This window comes from Macaca thibetana, chromosome 15, assembly GCF_024542745.1.
Source record: "Macaca thibetana thibetana isolate TM-01 chromosome 15, ASM2454274v1, whole genome shotgun sequence".
NCBI lineage: Eukaryota > Metazoa > Chordata > Mammalia > Primates > Cercopithecidae > Macaca > Macaca thibetana.
The window spans coordinates 52,321,476-52,344,764 of NC_065592.1; positions in this window are offsets into that span (position 1 = coordinate 52,321,476).

Sequence of the window (23,289 nt, forward strand, 5' to 3'; positions counted from 1 at the left end):
ACACTTCAGCATAATGGAGCACGGCTAGAAAGCCATTGTGGTACCCTGTGCCAAGAAGATGACAGTAAGAGTCTCTTCCATTTCTTTTTTCTTCAGATGAAGAAAATTAAGCCCAGAGAGCTCAATGATTTGTTCATTACCAGAGAGCTACTGAGAGGGAGAAGTTGGAGGGAAAGTGTTTTATGCCTGTAGAGTTTTCATACCACTTTTCTTTAATTACATTTACATGTGGTTACGTGTGTGTGTGTCTCTGTGTGTGTGTGTGTATTTTATAGGGAAAGCAGGAACAGGTAGCATACAATATGAATAAAGACCTACATGTGAAAACTTAGGCAAGTCACTTTCCCAACCATAAAATGAAAGCTGAAATGATAGATAAACCCTAGCATATCCGAAATTAAATTATTCTGTTTTCAGATGACCTTTAAACAACATGGGGTGGGGGGTAGGGTTGCAAATCCTCTTTGCAGTTGAAAATCTGCGTTTAATTTTGACTCCTCCAGAACTTAACTACTAATAGCCTACTGTTATCTGGAAGGCTTATTAATAACATAAACAGTAGATTAACACATATCCTGTATGCTATGTGTATTGTATACTATATTCTTACAATAAAGTAAGCAATAAAAAAGAAATTTTTTAAGAAAATCATAAGGAAGAGAAAATGTATTTACTATTCCTTAAGTAGAATTGCGTCATCATGAAGATCTTTATCCTTATCATCTTCACACTGAGTAGGCTCAGAAAGAGGAGGATGAGGAGGAGTTAGTCTTGCTGTCTCAGGGATGACAGAGGCAGATGAGGTGGAAGAAAATCTGAATAAAGGTAGACCCAGGCAATTTAAACCTATATTGCTGAAATGTAAACTGTACTTATCATTTAAGGTGAGTTAAAATTTTATTATGAAATTTAGATTTGTTAATGAAAATCTAAATTTTTATGTAGATTTTTATGTCATTGCTACTTCCTCTTTTTTGCTACCAAATAAAATAAAAACCCTTAAAAATCCAAGGAGCTATTTTCTTAATTTTATTTTCAGATTTATAATTAGTACTATAGAAATGCAGTGTATTTTTGTGTTCTGATCTTGTGTCTTGCTATTCTGCTGAATTCGTATACTAGTTCTATCAAATTTGGGAGGAAACTTTAGAGTTTTCTGCATGTAAGATCATATCATCTGCAAACAGGAATAATTTTACTTCTCCCTTTTCAATTTGCATGTTTTTTAATTTTTATTTTATGTTTTTGCCTAATTGCCCTGGCTTGGGCTTTCAGACAAGCAACCCTATTCACAAATGGGCAAAGGATTTGAATAGGTATTTTAAAAGAACATATACAGATGGCCAATTAATCATTAAGCATGAAAAGATGCTCAAAATCATAAATCATTAGAGAAATGCAAATTCAAACCACAATGAGATACCACCCCACCATTAAACTGCTATCAACGAAACAAAATAACAGTTTTTTTTTTGTTTTTTTTTCAATTACAAGTGGGAGCTAAGCTATGAGTATGCACAGGCAGACAAAGTAGTATAATGTAGAGTGAACACTGGAGAATCAGAAAAGGGGAGGGAGAAGTGGGCTGAGGAATGAAAAACTACTTGTTCGGTACAAATAACACTATTCAGGTAATGGGTGCACTAAAATCCCAGACTTCACAATTACACAATTCATCCATGTAACCTAAATCCATTTGTACCCCTAAAGCTATTGAAATAAATATTTTTAATAAAAAATAACAAGTTTTGGCAACAACTTGAAGAAATTTGAAACTTTGTACACTGTTAATTGGATTTAAAATGGTACAGCCACTGTAGAAAATAGTGCAGTGATTCTTCAAAGACTTAAAGATAGATTTACCAGTTATCCAGCAATATAACTTCTGGGTACATACCACAAAAAAAAATTAGAAGCAACATCTTGAAGAATATTTGTATACCCATATTCATAGCAGCATCATTTACAACAGATAAAATGTTTGAACAACCCACGTGTCCACCAACAGATGAATGGATAAGCAAAATGTGGCACCTACATATGATGGAATATTATTTGGCTATAAAAAGGAAGGTAATTATGGTTTATGCAACAACTTAGATAAGATACCTAGAGTTGTTGAAATCAGAGACAGAGAGCAGAATGGTGGTTGGCAGGAAGGGGCAATGGTGATTTATTGTTTAATCCATAAAATATTTCAGTTTTGCAAGATGCAGAGTTCTGGAGATGGATAGTGGTGATGATTGTACAACTATATGAATGTACATGATACCACTGAACTGTATACCTGAAAATGGTTAAGATAGTATATTTTAAGTTATGTGTATTTTATTACAATTGTAAGAATTGAAGAGAAAAACCAAGGATAAAATCATTTTGCCACTCAGAAAACTTGATAGATTTTGAAACAGATCCTAAAAAAGGGAGCATGTGGTTTATTAAATATCACTTTGCTCTGGAGTTGCCTGGTTTCTAAATAACTAATCTTAGCATGTTTTCATATGCCTGTTAAAAAAATTCCATACATTTATTTGTTTAGAATGCTCTCCTAATACCTGATTTATAATGATATGCTATCACATTTAAAGGAAAAAGGATAAGTTCCAGCTTGTCTTGAGAATTTGTTTTTGCAGCTAGCTGCCTTCAGAGGTAGGCACCTGTGAATTCTTAGCAGCTTCTCTAATCTCAGCCAGTTTTGGTCGTTGGGCATGGTGACACTGAGGGGAAAGCAATTTGTAAGGAACCAGACCCTTTTTTCATCAACTAACTACTGTGAAGTTTTGCACTTTTACGTCATTTGCAAAAGTATTCTATGAAGCATGTTGAAATTTTTGCCTGACGATTGAGTTTTCATATTTTATCAGAATAAAAATGATCAGAATTACAAGATGTCAGAGTAAATTGTCAAAACTAATGATGCAATAGAAAGCAAGTAAAACATACACAGTGAACTTCCCCCTTATTGTGTTTGTTGTTCTGAATCTTTCAAATACGGATTGTAATAGAGAACAAACTTTCTCTTACTATACTTTGTTGGTCTTTATCTTGGCGATAACGAGCCACTGGCAGTCACGAAGCAGCAGTCTCATGCTCTCATTAATGTCAGGACTTAAGTCACAAGAAATCTCATGGGACTCATGGCTCTGGCACTCATTTTTGTGTTGTTTTATTGTATGTTTGTTTTATTAGTGAGCAAAAATCTAAACAGCCTTTCGACTGTTTTAAGGGAGCAGGGGAACATTCTTATTTTTATGCCTGTGCAGTTCTGTTAATGACTCTCAGAGTTTTTATTTTAATATGCAAGTGGCTTGTTATTCTTTAGCAGAAAACCCCCATAAAGTAAACAACTGTTCAACTCTGAGTAGTACATGTAAATCCTAACTTGCCTGGTTAGTAATTTATTCATATACAAATTATAAAATAAGATGGAGAATAAATTTTAAGAAGGCTGAATCAAATTATAACCTCTATTTATTCCTTTCCTTTCCTTTCTCTTTCTCTTTATCTCTATTTCTCTCTCTCTCTTTCTATCTCTGTCTCTCTCTGTCTCTTTCTCTTTTTCTCTTTATTTCTCTTTCTCTTACTTTCTTCCTTTCTCTTTCCCTTCCTCCTTCCTTCCTTTCTTCCTTTTTTCTTTCTTTTTTCGTTCTTTCTTCTTCCCTCTCTCCGTCCCTCCCTCCCTTCTTCTATCTCTCTCCCTCCCTCCCCTTAGCTGTCTTCCTTTCATTCTCCCTTTATTTCTCTCTCCCTCGCTCACACTCTCCCTCACTTTCTCCCTCTCTATCGTAAAATGTATGATTTTCATCGCCTTTAGCCTCAGTTTCATTAGTTTAAAGAGGTTGTTGGGCTACATGGTATCTCAGGTCCCTTCTCCTCTAATATGCAATGACTGTGATTCTAGTGGTTGGCTCAGGATAAGAGAAATTGCATCAGATAATAACCTGGACATTATTACTGTGTGATCCTGATACTCTCTTTTCCTTTTACAATGACTTCGAAACATCACACACACACACACACACACACACACACACACACACACCCTTGCACATCTGTTAAGCCAACTTTGTAATAAGAATCCAGATTTTATATGAAATATAAATTTTAAGTCTTCCTACAATATGAGTATTATTCATCAGAGTCTCAACAGGGAAATATATTAAATCATTTAATACTATTCAAAAATCCACATCAGATTCAATGAAAGTGACTCATGTGCATAACTATCCACAGCAAAGCTCAAGATGAAACATTGTAAAATTGTACACTTGTGCATGCTATCACGAGAAATGGATAGGATGGATCTGATTTCTTCTTTCATAAAGGAAATGTGAAGTGGGTATTAAAATTATGTTGGCTTGTGTTTATGAAAGATGAGATGGCTAAACTCTATGTAAAGGTATCTTGGAGAAGCAAATGATCCTGTAGCATTATCACAGAAAATAATTACCATCCACAATGGGGTATACAACGTGAATTTTATTCACTTGTTCTCAGGAAGTTTTCATTTTAAACACATGAACCATGTATTCAAAATTTATTTTTCACATAATGCCTACATGAAAATGATGCTTTAGACAGGTGCCCAGTGGGAGTTAAGATGATAGAAGGGAGGGAGTGATTATTGACAACCTGTCCTGTGTTCTTAGTGTCATATGGTAATATGGTGAATGTGGCATTAAAGCAGGAGAAATTTATTTCTAATAATGTTTGTAGACGCTTTTAAAGGAAATGCTAGAAGTTCAGAAACCACTGTGGGGCCTATTTTCTAAATTCTTCCCTTTTTGTGAACTTCAAAGAAAGTGGTTCTCTTTGTCATCTAGGAGGACTATAGACTGTGGACCAGGAGGCCATCTTTCTATTTGAATGACTTTGAGAAAGTTAGGAAGCATCCCTGGTCCTGAGTTCCCTGATGTATAAATAAAAGCATAATCCTCTGGAGGCTTTTCCAAATCTACCAGTTCACATTGAAACTAATAATAGTGATAATACTCAAGATATTTCTGGTGTTTCTTATTTGTCATGCATTGCATTAAATGCTTTGTAAAGTGATCTCAGTGAAGCAAACATACAGAGGAAAATATTTACAATATTCATAAACATTGTCTTGCTTTACACATGAAAAAGCTGAAATACAAGGAGATAAATGATGTACCCAAGGGTACCTTGTAAGTTGCTGACCGTATCTGAACCTACGCTGTCTACTGACAAAGACAAGTGTTGGTTTTACCCAACGGTCCCTCAGCACTGCCTCCCTTTATAGATCACAGGGTTGTTGAGAAAATTTTAAGCAAAGTAGTGAAATAATCAGATTGCTTCTCTTTTCTGTCTTTCTCTCCCTGCCTCCCTCTATCTGTACTCTTACTACTCCTTTAGTTACTTTGCCCAGTCAAGGACTGGACTTTCTGTACACTATTTCAAATGCACATTGTTTTACAAGTTTTTATTCGGTGAGAATGCCTTGGCCCACAAAGAAGACTTCACTGGGGTGAATCTTATGGTCTGCTTGCTTCACAGGAAAGTTTATGGATAAGACTGAGATACAAACTTATTTGTAAAATTATGGTGATTCAGTAAATACAATGTAAGGAAAAGGCTGTTGATTTTAATGAAATCAGGCATCCTCCTGAAATAGAACCATTCTCTCCTTCTCCCCCCTTTTTCAACCTTCCCTTTAGCATGTGTCATTTCACACTTTCACACGTGTTTTGCTATCTGCTGCAAATTAGCAGAAACTCTTAGGAAAATTTGCAAGTGTTGGCAACAAATCCAACTTTCCTTTCTTAAGTTGTGTGCTGTGCTGTGGCCTTAGAAACCTCTCCTCTGTGATAAGCAGAATCTTGGCACAGGGAATTAGGTGAGCTGAGAAATCTGCATCTGTGCTTTTAATTCTGTGTAATCATTTGCCTCCAAATAGAGCCATTCATTAAGGAGCAATAATAACCTTTGAATAGTGCTTTACACATTTGTGGCTACCCTTTCAGCTAAGTTAATTTTCCATATCATAAGTGATTTTTTTCTATAACCTTACTCTGACTCATTATATTTTTCTATCACTTTTTTTTTTCTGTTTACCTCAATTATTCCTTAACCTGCCCCTCCCTGCTTTTTTTTTTCTTGTTTTTAAATTATTTTTTTCTTCCCTTTCTTATGTCCTTCCTTCTTTCCTTATCTTGGTAGATAGTTTATGCACCACTCTAAACTATCATAAGTGCATACATATTTATATATGTATCTCTACATATAGGGATATACATATAGCCCTAGAAACGAAAATGTAGTAATATCATATATTCTTTCTTACGAAACTTAGCCCCTGCAGTTGAAGATTTCTTTAGTAAACTGCATGCAACACAGGAATGAAGAGATTAATTGGGATTTTTGTAGTTATCTTGAGTGTCTGGACTATAGGATCATCATGAACTCTAAAAGCCGAGTATCAGTAGAGCAATGCAGTTGGAAATTTCTTTTACCTGGACCAATGTTGGTGGGAAGAATGAATTAAAATAGCTTTTTCACAGTACCTTTGTAAAATCTAGAAACATATTTACCCTAGTTGTATATTTAACTTGGTCCTTAAAGAACAAATAAGAAATAATAAGAAGAACTATTTGGTTGGAGAATGCTGCAGATGGATTCACGTTTGTCTAGAAATGCCAAAGCAAATTTTCTAAAGTTTACATAGTCCGAATCTGGTGAAGATAGAGAAGGGAGAGTTATTGTCACCTGCTCTGTTAATTAATCTGAATATATGGTTTTATTATGTAGAAATGAAAAAAATAGAGGATGCATAAAGAGAATAGCAAGCTAATATCTGGCTGGAAATGGCCATCAATTAAATACACTTAGCCATAATGAAAGGCAAATATTTCATTTTTTGCCAAGTAGCCACACACATTCCAGAAATCTTTTTTTTTTTTTTTTTTTTTTTTTTTTTGAGATGGAGCCTTGCTCTGTCACCCGGGCTGGAATACAGTGGCGCAATCTTTGCTTACTGCAACCTCTGCCCCCTGGATTCAAGTGATTCTCCTGCCTCAGCCTCCTGAGTAGCTGAAATTACAGGCGTGTGCCACCATGCCCAGCTAATTTTTGTATTTTTACTAGACATGGGATTTCACCATGTTGGCCAGACTGGTCTTGAACTCCTGACTTCAACTGATCCACCCATCTCCTCCCAAAATGCTGGGATTACAGGTGTAAGCCACTGCATCTGGCCGCACATTCCAGAAATTTCGAATGTAAGTCAAAACTTTAAATTCTATCCAATTAACAATTATATGTCAAGGGAATTTTGAAAACAAGGAATTAGAAAAAGATAAGAAGAATATGAATGCATTGTTAGTGCAGGAAGGAACTAGAGTCCTGGAGAAAAATTAGAAAGCTATTGGCATAATTAGGAATTAAAGTACCTTAATACATTGCTAATAGCCAGCCATTTAATAAATGCTCTTTGGTTGAATGAATACAGGAATGAGGTAACCTTTAGTCTACACATGGTTGGTGAAATAAAAAATAGGAAGGAAGAAAAACGGAGTCATGTAAAAACCATGGAGAAGGCTTAAGTATTGATGGGAGGTGGGAAGTGAAGAGAAAGAAGATTTAAAAATGCACTGACACCAAAGTCTGGAAACTTGATAGAAAGAGAAAGTGTGTCATATTTTAAAAACAACCACTTCTAAAACCATTTTCAAGGGATAACTGAAACAAGCACAGCAATAAATAATTCTATTTTACTCTCGTCCTTTTACTTCCAGAATGTGTATATGTATGTGTGTGTGTGTTTCTATTATGTGGTAAATATTACAAATCTAATAGTGAGAGAGATAAATTTAATACTTTTTTTAATGGAGGAAAAGCTAGCTACATGAAGGAATTGGTCAGGCTGCAACTAGAAATAACAAATTAAATTGAATTTGATGTGACAGTAAGACCTCTAAATAGAGGCGATGGGCCCAGGCTCCCCTGAGAAAACAAGAATGAAGCCACAGTTTTTGAGTTAACTATGAGGAGGTTTCAGAATAAGCATTCTCTTTGAAGGACCCAATTCTATTTCAATTGAGAGGACACATATTAATGTAACAATGTTGAATAATAATACAGTGTTGATAAAGCTCAAGAGAGAATAAAAAATAAAATGCCTTAAATTAAATATACAAGTTACGTAATATATATTAATGTTCTTTGAAAGTTTTAAACTTACAGAATATTAAAATGTCAATAAACCTAATCAAAAGCTTCTACAATAAGATCCCTCGGCAGGGATTTGGTTTTCAGTGTTGTCTTTCTATACCTCCTAAAGAGAAAGGCACATTCCTCCTTATTGCCTCCTTATTGAGTTAGATCTTTTTTTTTTTTTTTTTTTTTTTTTGAGACAGAGTCTCGCTCTGTCGCCCAGGCTGGAGTACAGTGGCGCAATCTTGGCTCACTGCAACCTCCGCCTCCTGGGTTCACGCCATTCTCCTGCCTCGGCCTCCCAAGTAGCTGGGACTACAGGCGCCCGTCACCACGCCCGGCTAATATTTTTTATATGTTTAAGTAGAGACAGGGTTTCACCGTGTTAGCCAGGATGGTCTCGATCTCCTGACCTCGTGATCCACCCGCCTCGGCCTCCCAAAGTGCTGGGATTACAGGCGTGAGCCACCGCGCCCAGCCTGGTTTGATCTTTTTAAATTTAATTGAAAATTAAATTTCCGCTGGCTTCCTCCAAATGAAATTCCTCAGTCAAAGGTTTATATGGCAAGCTCAAAGGTATAGTCCTTCTGGAATTTTACACACACACACACAAACACACACACACACAGCAGCTGAACCTCAAGTTTTAACAGTGACATTTTTCCATACATTTCAGTAGTTACTATTTTCTGGTCTAAAAGTCACTGCAGCTCACTTATGGATGAAATTATTCAGCCTTGCCATACCTACAGTGGCAAAAAAAATGATTATGCAAAGTGAGATTACAATAAAGAACTGATTGTCAAGCCTGAATGCAGGTGCCCAAGTGATGCAAGTATGCCTGGAATATTTCAAAAGAAATTTATGTCAAAAGAAATATTCCAGGGATATTCCAGGGAGAGGCATCATTTAGCCTCTCACTAGCCAAGCTTTAGCTCAGCACAGTACTGCTATAGGTTCTCATACTTCATATGTATTTTTTTCTTTTGAATATAATTACATACTTTTTATGGTACATTGTAGAAATTCATTTCTGACAGAATATTCTTTTTAATAATACAATTTAGAGCGAATAATATCTATGAGACTTTCAGTTGTCAAATACTTGAAATAGAGTACCTGTTAGGTTTAATAATTTTTAAAAAAGAAAAGTTAATAAACTTAAAGTAAGCTGATTTTTTTCTTTAAACCTCTACCACAAATCATTTGGAGAATATATTTATTCATCTGTTATAGAAAAGAGCAACACATTGTTTTAATAATAAAAAAAAGTACAGAAATAGGCAATGAAAGAAAGCTTAGTTATTAGCATGTGCCGAAAGAAAGAAACAAAAAAGACACCCTTGAAGAAAGTAAGTTGAGATATAGGGGTATATTTTTAGAGATATTTGGGGCAAAATTATGAATGTTTATTGGCAAAGAAAAGTTATTCATACATGAGTGTTCCCAACTTCCACTTGGTCTTTAAGGGGAAAAGACTTATTGGGTCAGCTTCTGGGTTTCCTTGGGTATAAAAAATAGGTAAAGACAGAATTAGAGAGATAATTAAAGAAAGCAGAGGGACTAAATTAATCTTCATCTTAAGGAATTGGGAGAAGAATAGAGATGATGCCAAGAAAGGGATTTAATTCCATTTTAAAAATCTTATATTCATATTCCATGTGCAAATAACTGTACCAAGTGCTTCTAGGATATGAAATTGAGTAAGACCCAGTCCCTGATCTCCAACAGGCTCACAATTTTGTAGGCAGGAACCAGATTACTATTATGTATACTGTGCTTCTTGCCAAACTAGATTAAAGTTTCATGCAGATTATTCTGGGAGTCCATGAAAAGTTCAGGTCATCCTTTTTCTTTTTTTTTTAAAAAAAAAAAAAGGAGAGGGATGGCATTGTAATAATTATTTAAAACAATGGCATTTTAGTCATTGTTTGAGAACAGGGTAGGGCTTCGATAAGTTTCGAAGAGGTTAAATAAAGATATTGCAGGCAAAGGCAACAATCATAATTAAAGAATTTGTCAGAATCCTGGCAGGACAGGTGACACTCCAATGATATACATTACCATTTCTAGAACAGAAAGAGCCAGAAGAGCTAGCTGTCAGACCTGAAGAGAAGCTGTAGCCATGAGAAACAGCCACCTTATAGAAGCTGCAGCCTTTGACAGAGTAATGCAACCCCTGCCATCCTGTAGAGGAGCTGGGAGGGAGCCTTGGGAATAAATACCCCAAAGTTTCCTCTCCATTCATCTCCTACAGGAACCTCCCTTTGCACTACTCCAACCAGACACAAAAGAGAAAGGAGCCCATTAATTAAGTCCATGAAGTTCAGCATTTTGGAATACAGAGCCAGTGGGAAAAGTACAAGGCAGATCTGGAGCAGCAGAAGGGAGATATCCAGCTAGCAGTCATTATCATCTTTATCATCACTAAAGTTGACTAAATATCAAAGTTTCTTAATGACAGTTCACATGTGTCATCTCATTTATTTTTCACAAAAATCCTAGATAGGGTATCATTATTTTATGCATTAAGAATCTGAGGCACTGAAAAGCCTAGTAACTTGCTCTTCATACCACAACTTTTAAGTGGTAGAGAACCGATGTGATTTTTGCCAAAACCCTGCTTTTTCTACTACACATTCTACCTTCTTTTCAATGGAAAGGTTGAAAGTGTAAGGCGTTTGGGAACTATCCTATTGAAATGTTGTTGAAACAGGGGGTCCACTGAGAAAGAAAACAGGAAAAACGTGATGGGAAAGATAGCCTGGGATATAGCAGGAAAAGTGTTGGCTCTCATTATGTGCATGTCATGTCAGATATGCGCCTTAGAAAAGGACCTTTATAGAGTTAACTCTGATCTAAACAGAGATGATGTGTTGGAGGAGAGAGTGGAGGAGAGCAGATACCTAAGGGGAAAAGAAGAGAGGAAGGAAGAGAGGGAAGGAGGGAGAGGGAAGATGGGAGGGAGGGAAAGTGGGGCAGAGGTTAGGAGGCAGTGTACGGATCTGCTGGAAAGATTCTTTATGCCAAAAAGTTGTAAAATCATTGATGATTTTTGTTATACTTGTCATTCACTCTTTTTTTTGACACCTTGATGATGATTTCTTATTTTCTAATCTCATTTTTTTTGATGTTTTATCTTCTACTCTGCATTAGATTTATATATAATATGAAGTTTTAACTGCAACTATTCCTCTTTTCACATACTAACTCTTTTTTCGACAAATTGGGAGGAAAAGAAAAGAGAGAGGAATTATAAATAAAAGAAAATAGAATTTGTTCTTTGCTTCATAATGCCTATCCTAAATTATTGTTTTTTTCTTTAGTTGTGTGGCTACGAGTACTCATAAAATGACAAAATAGATAAGGTAGGAGATCCCAGGCTGTATTACATTAACTGTATCCACCTGGGTGGTGTTTTAGACTTGCTTATGTTGTGCTAGTGAGGCCTTGGTCACATAATGCCAAAAAGCTAGTCTTTCCTTATAAATCTTGTACTTTTTTTCAATCTAGAGAACATTTAAACATGTTTACAAGAAAAAAAAACACAACCCCATCAAAAGGTAGGCAAAGGATATGAACAGACACTTCTCAAAAGAAGACATATATGGGGCCAACAAATATATTTTTAAAAGCTCAACATCACTGATCATCAAAGAAATGCAAATCAAAACCACAGTGAGATACCATCTCACACCAGTCAGAATGGCAGTTATTAAAAAGTCAGGAAATAATAGATGCTGATGAGGCTGTGGAGAAATAGGAATGCTTTTACACTGTTGGTGGGAGTGTAAATTAGTTCAACCATTGTGGAAGACAGTATGGCAATTCCTCAAGGATCTAGAACCAGAAATATCATTTGACCCAGCAATCCCATTACTGGATAGATACCCAAAGTATTATAAATTATTCAACTGTAAAGACACATGCACATTTACTGCAGCACTATTTACAATAGCAAAGACATGGAACCAACCCAAATGCCCATCAGTAACAGACTGGATAAAAAAAAATTGGTACATATACACCATGGAATACTATAAATTAATACACCCATAAATACAGCCATAAAAAGGAATGAGATGATGTGCTTTGCAGGGACATGGATGAAGCTGGAAACCATCATCCTCAGCAAACTAACACAGAAACAGAAAACCAGCACCACATGTTCTCATTCATAAGTGGGAGCTGAACAATGAGAACACATGAACACAGGGAGGGGATCAACACACACCAGGGCCAGTGGGGGTTGGGGGTAAGGGGAGGGAGCTTAAAGGATGGGTCAATAGGTGCAGCAAATTAGTACCATGGTACTAATATACCTGTGAAACAAATCTGCACATTCTATACATTTATATCTTTTTTTTTCAGAATAAAGAAAGAAAAAAACATTTAAAATCTTATTTGCACCCTTGTTTTGTCACTACATGACTTTCACTTATTTATAATATATAGCATTATATTTTGTTTTTCATTGTACATATGATTATTATTAATGCAAACACATGTCCATATATGTTAATTTTGTTGGTGTTTAGGAGCAGTCACCTTGATTCAATGTCCATGAAAGAAATAAAAAACAGGAAAGATGATTTCAAAATATATCTTCAGACTTTTGCAGAACATAAAAAAATAAAATATGTCTTTCCAATTATTTGCAGTTCTGCATAACATTTAAACTCCCTCATGTGTTGAACTAATTTATTTTTCAGAACTTCTTACATGCTCCCTTTACCTTACTTGTGTTGTTCTCTTAAACTTCATCCTTTGTTAGTGTTTTCCTGAACCTGCATTAAGTTTTAAGTTTGAGAAAGCCTCTATGAACCATCATTAGTTACCCTTTTTTTTAATCAACTCTTCTTCGTTCATGGGTACCTTTGATAATTATTTGTTCAAGGTTTGAGCTATCGAAACGCTATGCATAGAATATTATTAACGATACCTTACAATGCATGTTGTTTTACAAGGCACGTTTACATCCCTTAGTCATGTTATTCTTAACTCTCCAACAAACCAATTATTTAAACCAGTGATATATTGGTAAATGTTTTACAACTAGGTCTTTTGGGGAGAAGGAGCCCTGGTTTGTAGTGTTTGCTGGTTTCCATGATGTAAATTCACCTACCATGCCTAATTTTAAGCTACTCATATAACATCACTGAACGTGGAGATGGAAAGAGGTGTTCACAAGTGACTCTCACATACCAGTATGAGCCAATTCCTGCACATGATAGGTACTGGAACTTAGGAAAATTCGTATGTTCTGTAAACTCCCAAAGATCATAAGAGACAGAGCTAGCACTTGGATCCCAGGTCTTCTGAATCCCCATAAATTAATTTTCTTCACAAAATAGGCTGTAGTTCAAAGATATAATTGTATCTTGGGCTAGTCTTTCCGGTGCCAAAGGGTCACAATAGAGTCACTCTGTCTGCTTTAGACACCGCTATTGTGTTCTGTAGTCAGCTCCATTGTGTCCACATAGATGGACCTGCCACTATTTTTTGCTTCCAACAAAATAATGCTGCAAAATTAAACTGACTGCTTTTGGGGGGCCACAGACCATTCGTTTTAATTTTATAAACTAAGCTCTAATTCAAGTATGCTATTAGTTAAGTAATTATTTATACTGATTCTTCAACAGATGCCTTCAATATGTTCAAAATAGGTATTACTTTTAAAAATTTGCCCACTGAGGCCGGGCGCGGTGGCTCAAGCCTGTAATCCCAGCACTTTGGGAGGCCGAGGCGGGTGGATCACGAGGTCAGGAGATCGAGACTATCCTGGCTAACATGGTGAAACCCCGTCTCTACTAAAAATACAAAAAACTAGCCGGGCGTGGTGGCGGGCGCCTCTAGTCCCAGCTACTTGGGAGGCTGAGGCGGGAGAATGGCGTGAACCCGGGAGGCGGAGCTTGCAGTGAGCCGAGATCACGCCACTGCACTCCAGCCTGGGAGACACAGCGAGACTCCGTCTCAAAAAAAAAAAAAAAAATGGCCCACTGAAAATATATCAGATGTAGAATCTTAGAACTGAAGATAGAATGAACATTAAACATGCATAAGTCAAATCCCATAATTTAACATAATACCTAATATAATTCAGACCTCTGCCTTCTTGGGAATTCTTTCTAATACTCTATGCCAGTTCCAACCAGAATCCTTCCCTGATCATCACAGGAAGTATTAACCACATAGTATTTCATAGTAGGTGGAAAATGGTCATTTCATTGTTTAAATTTGCATTTCTTGGATTACTCTGAGGATGAACATTTCATTTATGTTTTCTGTTTATTTGTATTTCTTCTTTAATGAATTTTTCTAACCATGTTTTCTCTGTTTCTATTTCTCATCATTTTTTAAAGTTATGTAACTTTTTATTTTATTAACTGCATAATATTTACATGTAAATCAACAAATGGCAAACATCATAATTTATGTAATTAGTCTACCACTTCCAATATTTACATACCTTTCAGTTTCACTTCCATAATGAATGTTATGATAAAAATAATATTATCCCCTTTGTTCTACAAAGACAGAAATATATCTGTTTGCTACATTGAGTTTTTGACTGTGATTGAACTGAGGTGGAATGAGAATCTCCTTGAATTTTGTCACTCAAGGAATTGGAATGTAAGAGGGAAAAGGGTTAAGTGAAAGTCCTTGCGATACTTAGCCAATATCCTAGACACCATTTGCATGCCATCCTTCAAAAATTAAATTTCCTAAATCAATAAAAATATAAAGAAATACACAGGCTGTTAAAGCAAAAAACTGTGCAAGGTATAGAGCCTCTTCTTTGGCCTTCTATCTCTCAATCTGGTTTTTACTCACCTTCTCACCTGCTCCAACACAGAGTTTCTAGTCATTTGGATAGATTTCTACTTCTCAGCATGCTGTGAGATTTTATAATAGACTGTTGGCCCCAACTGCATATTCAAAAACGTCTCTTTTCTCTTTACCTATGTTGCTTAACTCCTTTCTGAATGGATTTTAATCCCTGTTAACAAATTATTGTATTTTACATTTTTGCCAAACTGTATCTAAGCCAGTTTTTACATCAAATCAAGTAATATTTATGAAATGAGAACCAGACAGGAAATCGCTATAGAAATGTTTATTTATAACCAGACTATAAAAAGGGTTTCTGCTAAACTTGTGCTAGAAAGTTAAATGAATATATTTGTATATTAAATTACTACTAACTCTTTGCAATGGATAAAACCAAACTTTTCATTCAATGCCTTCTAAATTCAACGACTCTAGTACAGTGTTAGGTAATAGAGTCCCTGTATATATCTCTGATGCTGTAATCCACCTTAGATTAAATAGTCTGACCTCACATAACATGGGTTATGCAAATAATCTCTGTCCAGTTCCTGATCAGCCAGGGTAATCATAACACTGACTGATCTTTTCTGTCTCAGTTCCCAACCTGGTGCTTATAATGGCATTCCTTTATCATGCAAATTTAACTCCAGCAATAATTTTCTTTTATTCTCAATGTATGACTTTTGCTACTGAATTTAAATGACATTTATTAAAGCCTATTGAAGTATATGTGTAATAGCACTATACTCTATACAGAGGTACAAAGGTCACAGAATTTGGGGAGATGTTGTCCAAAGAATACATATTTTCTCTTAGCTGGGAGGAATGACTATAAGAGATCTATTGTACAGCATGGTATTGATAGTTAACAACCATAAAATGTCTTCTTGTAAAATCCCAAGTGTGGCTGTTAAATATTCTCACCACAAAATAACAATGTGAGGTAATACATGTGTTAGTTAGATTTATCCATAGCATAATGTATATATATACTTCAAAACATCATGTCATACATAATACAATTTTATGTCAATTTAAAAATAAATAAATGTGAAAAATAAATACAGTTTTTATTTTTATATATCTTATACTCCCAAGAAGATACTGAAGGATATGGATCCTATTCTACTTTTACTGCCTCTTCCATGTATGTAGGAGTTATACATATTATCAAGACTCACTACATGCCAAGAGATAGAACTCTTCTTAGAAAATTAAGTCTAGGATTATTAGGAAGGAAGTACTGATGAGTTACTGGACATATATTCCAGAGAAGAATGGATAGGCAAAGATAATGAGCCCAAGGCATCATCTTTTTACATATAAACTCTTATTATGGTTAGTAAAGGAGTAGGCTAGATTAGGAAAATACTTGCAAAATCATCTTGAAAGATAGTAAATCATTGTGGCTTTCTGTCAGACATAGAGTAAATATGAACTCTTTAACCTCTCTGATTTTACCTCCCACTCCTCAAATTTTTACTAGGTTCTCTCTAGGAAGCTGGCCAACTTGCTAGTTCTCAAAACCGCAAGGAAGTTTCTCTCTCAGAGCACTTGTTTATCTGTCTGCCTGAAATATTGTTCTCCCAGATAATTTGATTTAGTCAGGAATTTTTTTTTTTTTTTTTTTTTTTTTTTTTTTTTTTTTTTTTTTTTTTTTTTTGAGACAGAGTCTCACTCTGTCGCCCAGGCTGGAGTGCAGTGGCGGGATCTCGGCTTACTGCAAGCTCCGCCTCCCGGGTTCACGCCATTCTCCTGCCTCAGTCTCCCAAGTAGCTGGGACTGCAGGTGCCCACCACCTCGCCTGGCTAATTTTTTGTATTTTTGGTAGAGACGTGGTTTCACCATGTTAGCCAGGATGGTCTCAATCTCCCGACCTCGTGATCCGCCCACCTCGGTCTCCCAAAGTGCTGGGATTACAGTCATGAGCCACCATACCTGGCCTAGTCAGGACTTCTTAAATGTTACTTCCTATTCAAGATTGGCAACTCCAATTATGACACATAAAATAGTAAATAAAATAATAAAATATCTGACTAGAGTCTCTAAAATTGTCCCATATATCTCTATTTCCTTACTTGGATTTACTTTGCATATGATTCTTGGCACTTGTAACTCACAGCTTTGTCATGGAGAATAAATGAGTCAATACATGAACAGTGCTTATAACAGCACTTGGCACCTGGTCATTTCTATATAAGTGTCTGTGAAATAAATCATCAATCTTCTACATTTTGTGGGAAGAAATGGAGTCTCAGAAACGAAGTGTCCCATAACCAGTTGTATGGAATCCGGAGTTTTCTGTTACCCAAAGCGCACTGGGAATTATGGCAGTCTCCCTAGTTTGCTCCTGCCCTCCTATTTTTAACATTTTTTTAACCAAGACAAATGGATAGGAATCCATATTGAAGACCAAAGGGCCAAATTTCAGATCCAATATTAATTTATAACACAGAAAGAGAAAAGGGTTGCTGAAATGTTTACACCAATAATAACCAAGCTTAATAAGTACTGTTCCAAAAAAAGTATCCATAATGACAGAGGAGTGTGAATTTCCCTGCTGAGGTCTGAGCTAGGGCTAGAAAGGACAAACTACAAGTATAAAACTTATCAGAAAGCTATGGTTTTATTTCAAGAAGTGATGAAAACATTGCATTCAACTTTATACTATATTTATGTCTGTTTAAATGTATAAATGATATTTTAAATTATTTACCACCAAATGAAATTGACATTACAGGACTTGTGCGGGCTTTGTTGGTTAACTTGCCATATGGGTATATGCTCAGGAGACCAGGCTTTCCACTTTAAGCAGCAAGGACGTGAATTTTTTTTCACTTCTGTTATTTCAGGATTTACTGTCATATATTTGCTTCAATATCATAGTTGAAATGGTTTTGAAATATACTTTATGCAATAATATCCATATTCTTGGCAACGAGTACATACTCTTTCTTCTAAACTTCTAATATGTGGGCATTGAAAGAGAGCATGCCAGTGTTTGGGTAAAATCACAATAAAGTGACATTTTCCAGCACACCTTGCATTGAATTTAATTGATGAAGGTTTTCACTAATACATTTTTTTTTACTTGAGTTATCTCCTTCATTTTTTATAACTACATAGTTTACCTACTTTATTTTACTTTATTTTATTTTATGATGATAGCGCTTACTTCAAGGACTAGTATGAAAGGGCTTTCTTTTGTTTATTTCAAATAAGTACAGTTACCATTTTGATGGTGGGCTGGGACCCTTATCAAGTACATGTTAATTTTGTTTCCTATGCCAATGATTCCATGTTTTAATAAAACAAGAATGTCTTAAGTTTTTTTCCTCAAGTGCCAAGATAGGTGATTGTTTGAGCTCTGATAATATAATGAATGTGAGAGCAGTGGCCTCATGCCAAATAGGAGTTAAATGCAAAAAGATGGGGCGAGTTTAGCTTTTCTACCTTGTAATGAAATTAATACATTCTCCACATGTGTTCATTTTACTAAAGAAGGAAATGACAATGGTTTGGGGCTGGGAATTCTATAGTTAATTCTATTATTTCTGTTAGCTACACTGTGCTCAATTGGAAAATGAAATGGATTATTTCCTTCACAAAGAATTTTATTTATTAATAAGAATCTATGTGTCTAGTACTATGTAATAACAAGGACTTCTAAGTACAGCTAGCTCAGTACAAATAATTTATTTCTTACCTGTTACCGCTGCCTACCCCCATACATCTTCTGATGGATTTAGAAAACAAAAGACATCAAGGGAGGAAAGGTTAATCACATATCTGGTATCTGCCTACCTTTTCAACTGAAGAAATATCTTCTTTCAAAAAGTCTACAATTTAGATAAGATTATCTTTACTGAAAGAAGAAAGGAAGGAAGCAAGAAAATGAGGGAGGCAGGAGAGAAAAGAGGGAGGCTGGAAGAGAGAGAGAGAACATTGGTAGTGAGGGCAATGGGGAAAAAAAAGAGGAAAAGACTTTTCTCACTCATTTGATTCTGTTTGGATGGTGGAAGAAACAATCCCCATTTGATTTGTAAGCAGTAACTACATTTCATATCTCTTGCATTCAGAATTAGAGAGTACTGACAGTGAAGTCTTCCATCAGAAAAAGGCCTGGTAAACTGTGGTTCATAGTCTTTATGCAAAGTGAAGCATTGCATTGGAAAGAGATCTTCAGATATACCAGATACAGCTTTGATATGGACCCATTAATCCTATGAGCACTGACTGGCTACCCTTACCTGGGCAAATCAATTGGTGTCTTAGTCTTGGTACCATCAGACAGAGACTCTCGTGAAAAGATTATATTGTAGGAAATGTATTTGGGAGTTAATCCCAAGAAACACTGATAGGGGAAAGAGACCAGGGAAAAAAAGAGGTCAGTACAAGTTATCAACCAATTTACCGCTCAGTAACTGGGATGAATCCTGTTGGGGAACACCGGCAGCTAGTATAAGAGCTTTTGCCTCAGAGTTATCCCCTCTAAGGGGCAAAGGGTATTTATCTACTAACTTCTATTAGTCATTAGTTGAAGGTTGTTTGGGAGAGGAGAATGGGTGTTAATTCCCTGGCATCTTTGACCTGCCCTGCTATACTGGAGCAGAGCAAACTCTGAAGGAAGACATCGAGCAGAGAGATGGATTTGCTGGAAGTCAGAAGTCAGCCTGGTGTTTTCCACCTGGTAAGGCCTGATGTTCACCTCTCACAGTTGATCTTGCCTTGCATTCCACTCCATCGCTATTTGTCTACCTCTTGTTACCCATCCCCTTTTTCCATCTTAAGGATAAATGTGTTTTCTTGCCTTGTGGTTCAGTATATTGTCGTTAATATGATCACCGCCTCTCCTACCTGAAGGATAAAATTTGAAGTTTTCATTGATTTAGCAATCAGCAAAACACCAGATCTTGAATCAGAAAATGCAAGCTTAATTCTTGCCTGTTCAGTCCAGTTTACCAGCTTAATAACTCTCTTTCAACCTCATTTTCCTTGAGTATGAAATGGGAATAATGTAATTTTCTCTGATGAACTCTAAGAGTACTGTAAGGACTTAATGAGATAGTACAAAGTGTGCTTACTAAATATATGTCCTTTTATCCTATATTCTAGAACTGGATCTCCATGAGAGCAGTGTTTGTGTTTTGTTCACTGCTGTTCCTGCCCCCAGGACATAGAATACATCCCACATAGTAGGTACAGGACAGATATAAGAATTACCCATTAAAATAAAGTAAACATTGAAGTAGATTTCCTTGATTTCAAATATTAGCTCAGCTATTTGCTGGCTGTGTGATTTCACACAAGGTTTCATCACTCTAAGCGACTTTTTCTGAGGGATACATTAGTCAAATGACTTTGTTCTAAGTATTAAGAAGTTCCTAGGGACATATTCTCCCTCAGCACCATTCATAGCCTTACCCTTGGGGATAGTGTTATACTTCCTACATCTAGATTTGAAAAAACAATCTATTAAACTACTGCCATAAGAAATATTTTTGATCTTTGTCTGCAACTTCTGGCCTAGAGCTTCCAAAACCCTTGGAGCGTCCTGAGTGATCAGGTGTCTTTTGTTATTCATAACAAGCCCCCTTAAGAGTACACCTGAGTTTATTGTAATAAGGTGATTTATAGCCGGGCCCTTAGATAATCTTAAGATGGGACTGGTCACCTGAAACACCAAGTGATTAGAGGGCTGGAACTTTTAGCACCACCCACTGACCTCCAGAAGGGTAGGGGGAACTGGAACCTGGAGGGAGGAGAGTTGATGAACCCCTCCAGGTGTTGGGAACGCAGTTTAACTGAAGAGAGCATGGAAGGTCCATGCATCTGCTGCTCTCCCATACCTTGCCTTATGCATCTCTTCCATTCAAATTTAACATCACCCATATGAGGTGAAACTATGATTTCTACTCACTAGTGTGTACATCACAGCTCAAGGAAGTTACATGACTTTTATGTGAGCAAACAGCTAGTGAATAGCACAGACAGGACCTAGGTATGCCCAACTCCAAAGCCAGTGTACAGGTGTTGCTTTTATACTTTTTCTCAAGAAGTAGCCTTCCTTCCCTCATGCATATTATCAATTATATCCTAATTAAAAGACAAAATATCTTAACTGACTAAAGATGGCAATAGTCAAGGTGTTTTTTTATTATTATTATTTCTTATATTTTTGAGATGGAGCCTCACTCTGTCACCAGGCTAGAGTGCAGTGGCGCAACCTCGACTCACGGCAACCTCCACCTCCCGGGTTCAAGAGAGTCTCCTGCCTCAGCCTCCCGAGTAGCTGGAACTACAGGCACGGGCCACCACGCCCAGCTAATTTTTGTACTTTTAGTAGAGACAGGGTTTCACCATGTTGGCCAGGATGGTCTCAATCTCTTGACCTCGTGATCCACCTTGGCCTCCCAAAGTGCTGCGATTACAGGCATGAGTCACCACACTTGGCCAAAGTGTTGTTTTATAGGCACATAATTGTTTTGATTCAGCATAAAATAGGGTTTTCTTACTAAGAATTATTTTTCCCCATTAGATTTTTGCACAATGTAGCCCACCTGCCTAGAGTAGGTATTTAAAAACGTTGTATAAATAAATTAGATATTTATTGGTATTTTCGAAAATAATTATAAAGAATTTCCATGTGACAAGGAGGTGTAAGGCTTTAATTAAGGACATATCAGCAATAAAGAAAACATGATTTCTATTTCTAACAGGTCTCCAGTCCAGTAGATGAGGTGATTAAATAAACACACACACACGCAAAAAAAGATAAATACAAATTGTGAAAAGAAGGAAAAGGGAAAATCAGGGACAAGAGGGAATAATAAGGCCATTAGACAGGGAAGGCCTTGGTAAGGAAATAACTCCTAACAGAAAAACATGATTTCCAACTGCCACGATTCACATCCCCTTGACAGGAATCCAGGCACTGAAGTTTTGAATTTGATGAACCCCGTAAGAGCACACCTGAGTTTATAAGTAATAAGGTGATTTATAACTAAGCCCTTAGATAATCTCAGGATGGGGCTGATAATACCACCTCCTTAGATATAAGATCTAATTTCTAATAAGTTAAAACTGGGCCTGTGTAAAGGGCCACAAGGAAACTCTCTGATGACGAAAATATTCCATATCTTAATCAGTGTGGTGCTGATTATTTGGATTTATAAATTTGACTCATTTCATTGAATTTTACAGGAAAACTTTGTAAGTTATAATAAGTTAATTATATAAAAATAAAGTTAATGAAAAATAAAACTAGATTTAAGCTAATAGGTCAATAAGCAAACAAATGATGAATTCAAATGATTCTGAATTATCCACATCTATGTTTTAATGGTTTTACATGTCTGGGAGTCGTATATTATTGGATCAGTACATGCAAAAAGATTACTGTTACATCTGTAACAAGAGTTCTCTCTGATTTGTCAAGTATATCAGACTTTTTTTTTCACTAATGCTTCTAAGATAGAAGAGTAAAAGAGATAGATGCTTTTTCAATGATGTGAAATGTTGGATTTTCCCCCATACTGTGGCTACATTCCTGAGTAATAACAAGAGCATCACGATAATGTCTTTTGTTTATAAAATTCTTAGCTCTGAAGAAATCAAATTGCTTTGAATTTATGTCTACATTAAATTGCTTTTACCTAGGAGAAGTCAGATGTGTATTATCCCCATTTTTCAGGGAGGAAACAGGAGCACAGGAGGGTTTAGGAGATGGCAGACTTAAGTATCTGTCAAGGGCTACAAGGGCTGTGATCATAAACTCCATTCTGAAGTTGTTTTTTTTTTATTTTTCATTTATGTATCTTTCAAAGAAAACCTATTTCTGCTCTATGTGTATATGTCAGCATTTTAATAGCAGGAGAACAATGGAAGATGTTCATAAACACAAAAGCTGAAAGTATTTGCAATACCATTTCTTTATTCCAGACTTTATAAATTGATACATAAAGTGATATAACTAGGTAATTATTAAATAATACATGGCTTTGGGGTAAACATCCATTATGCATAGATGTGAAATAAGATTTCAGAGTAAAAGGTTCTTATTTTATTATTTGTCAAACAACTCTAAACCTGTTTGCACTGAAAGAAATAGTTTAATTTTGTAGTCATCTGCTGGATGCGAACAATGGGAAGGCTATTTGCTCACAACGTGTGGCAGCATCGTACAGCACAAGGCAGAAACCATGGAAGCAATGACCTGAAGCAGGATACAGCGCAGGCATTTACTAGTTGGGCAATATTGAGCTATCATGAAGCATTGTAAGAACT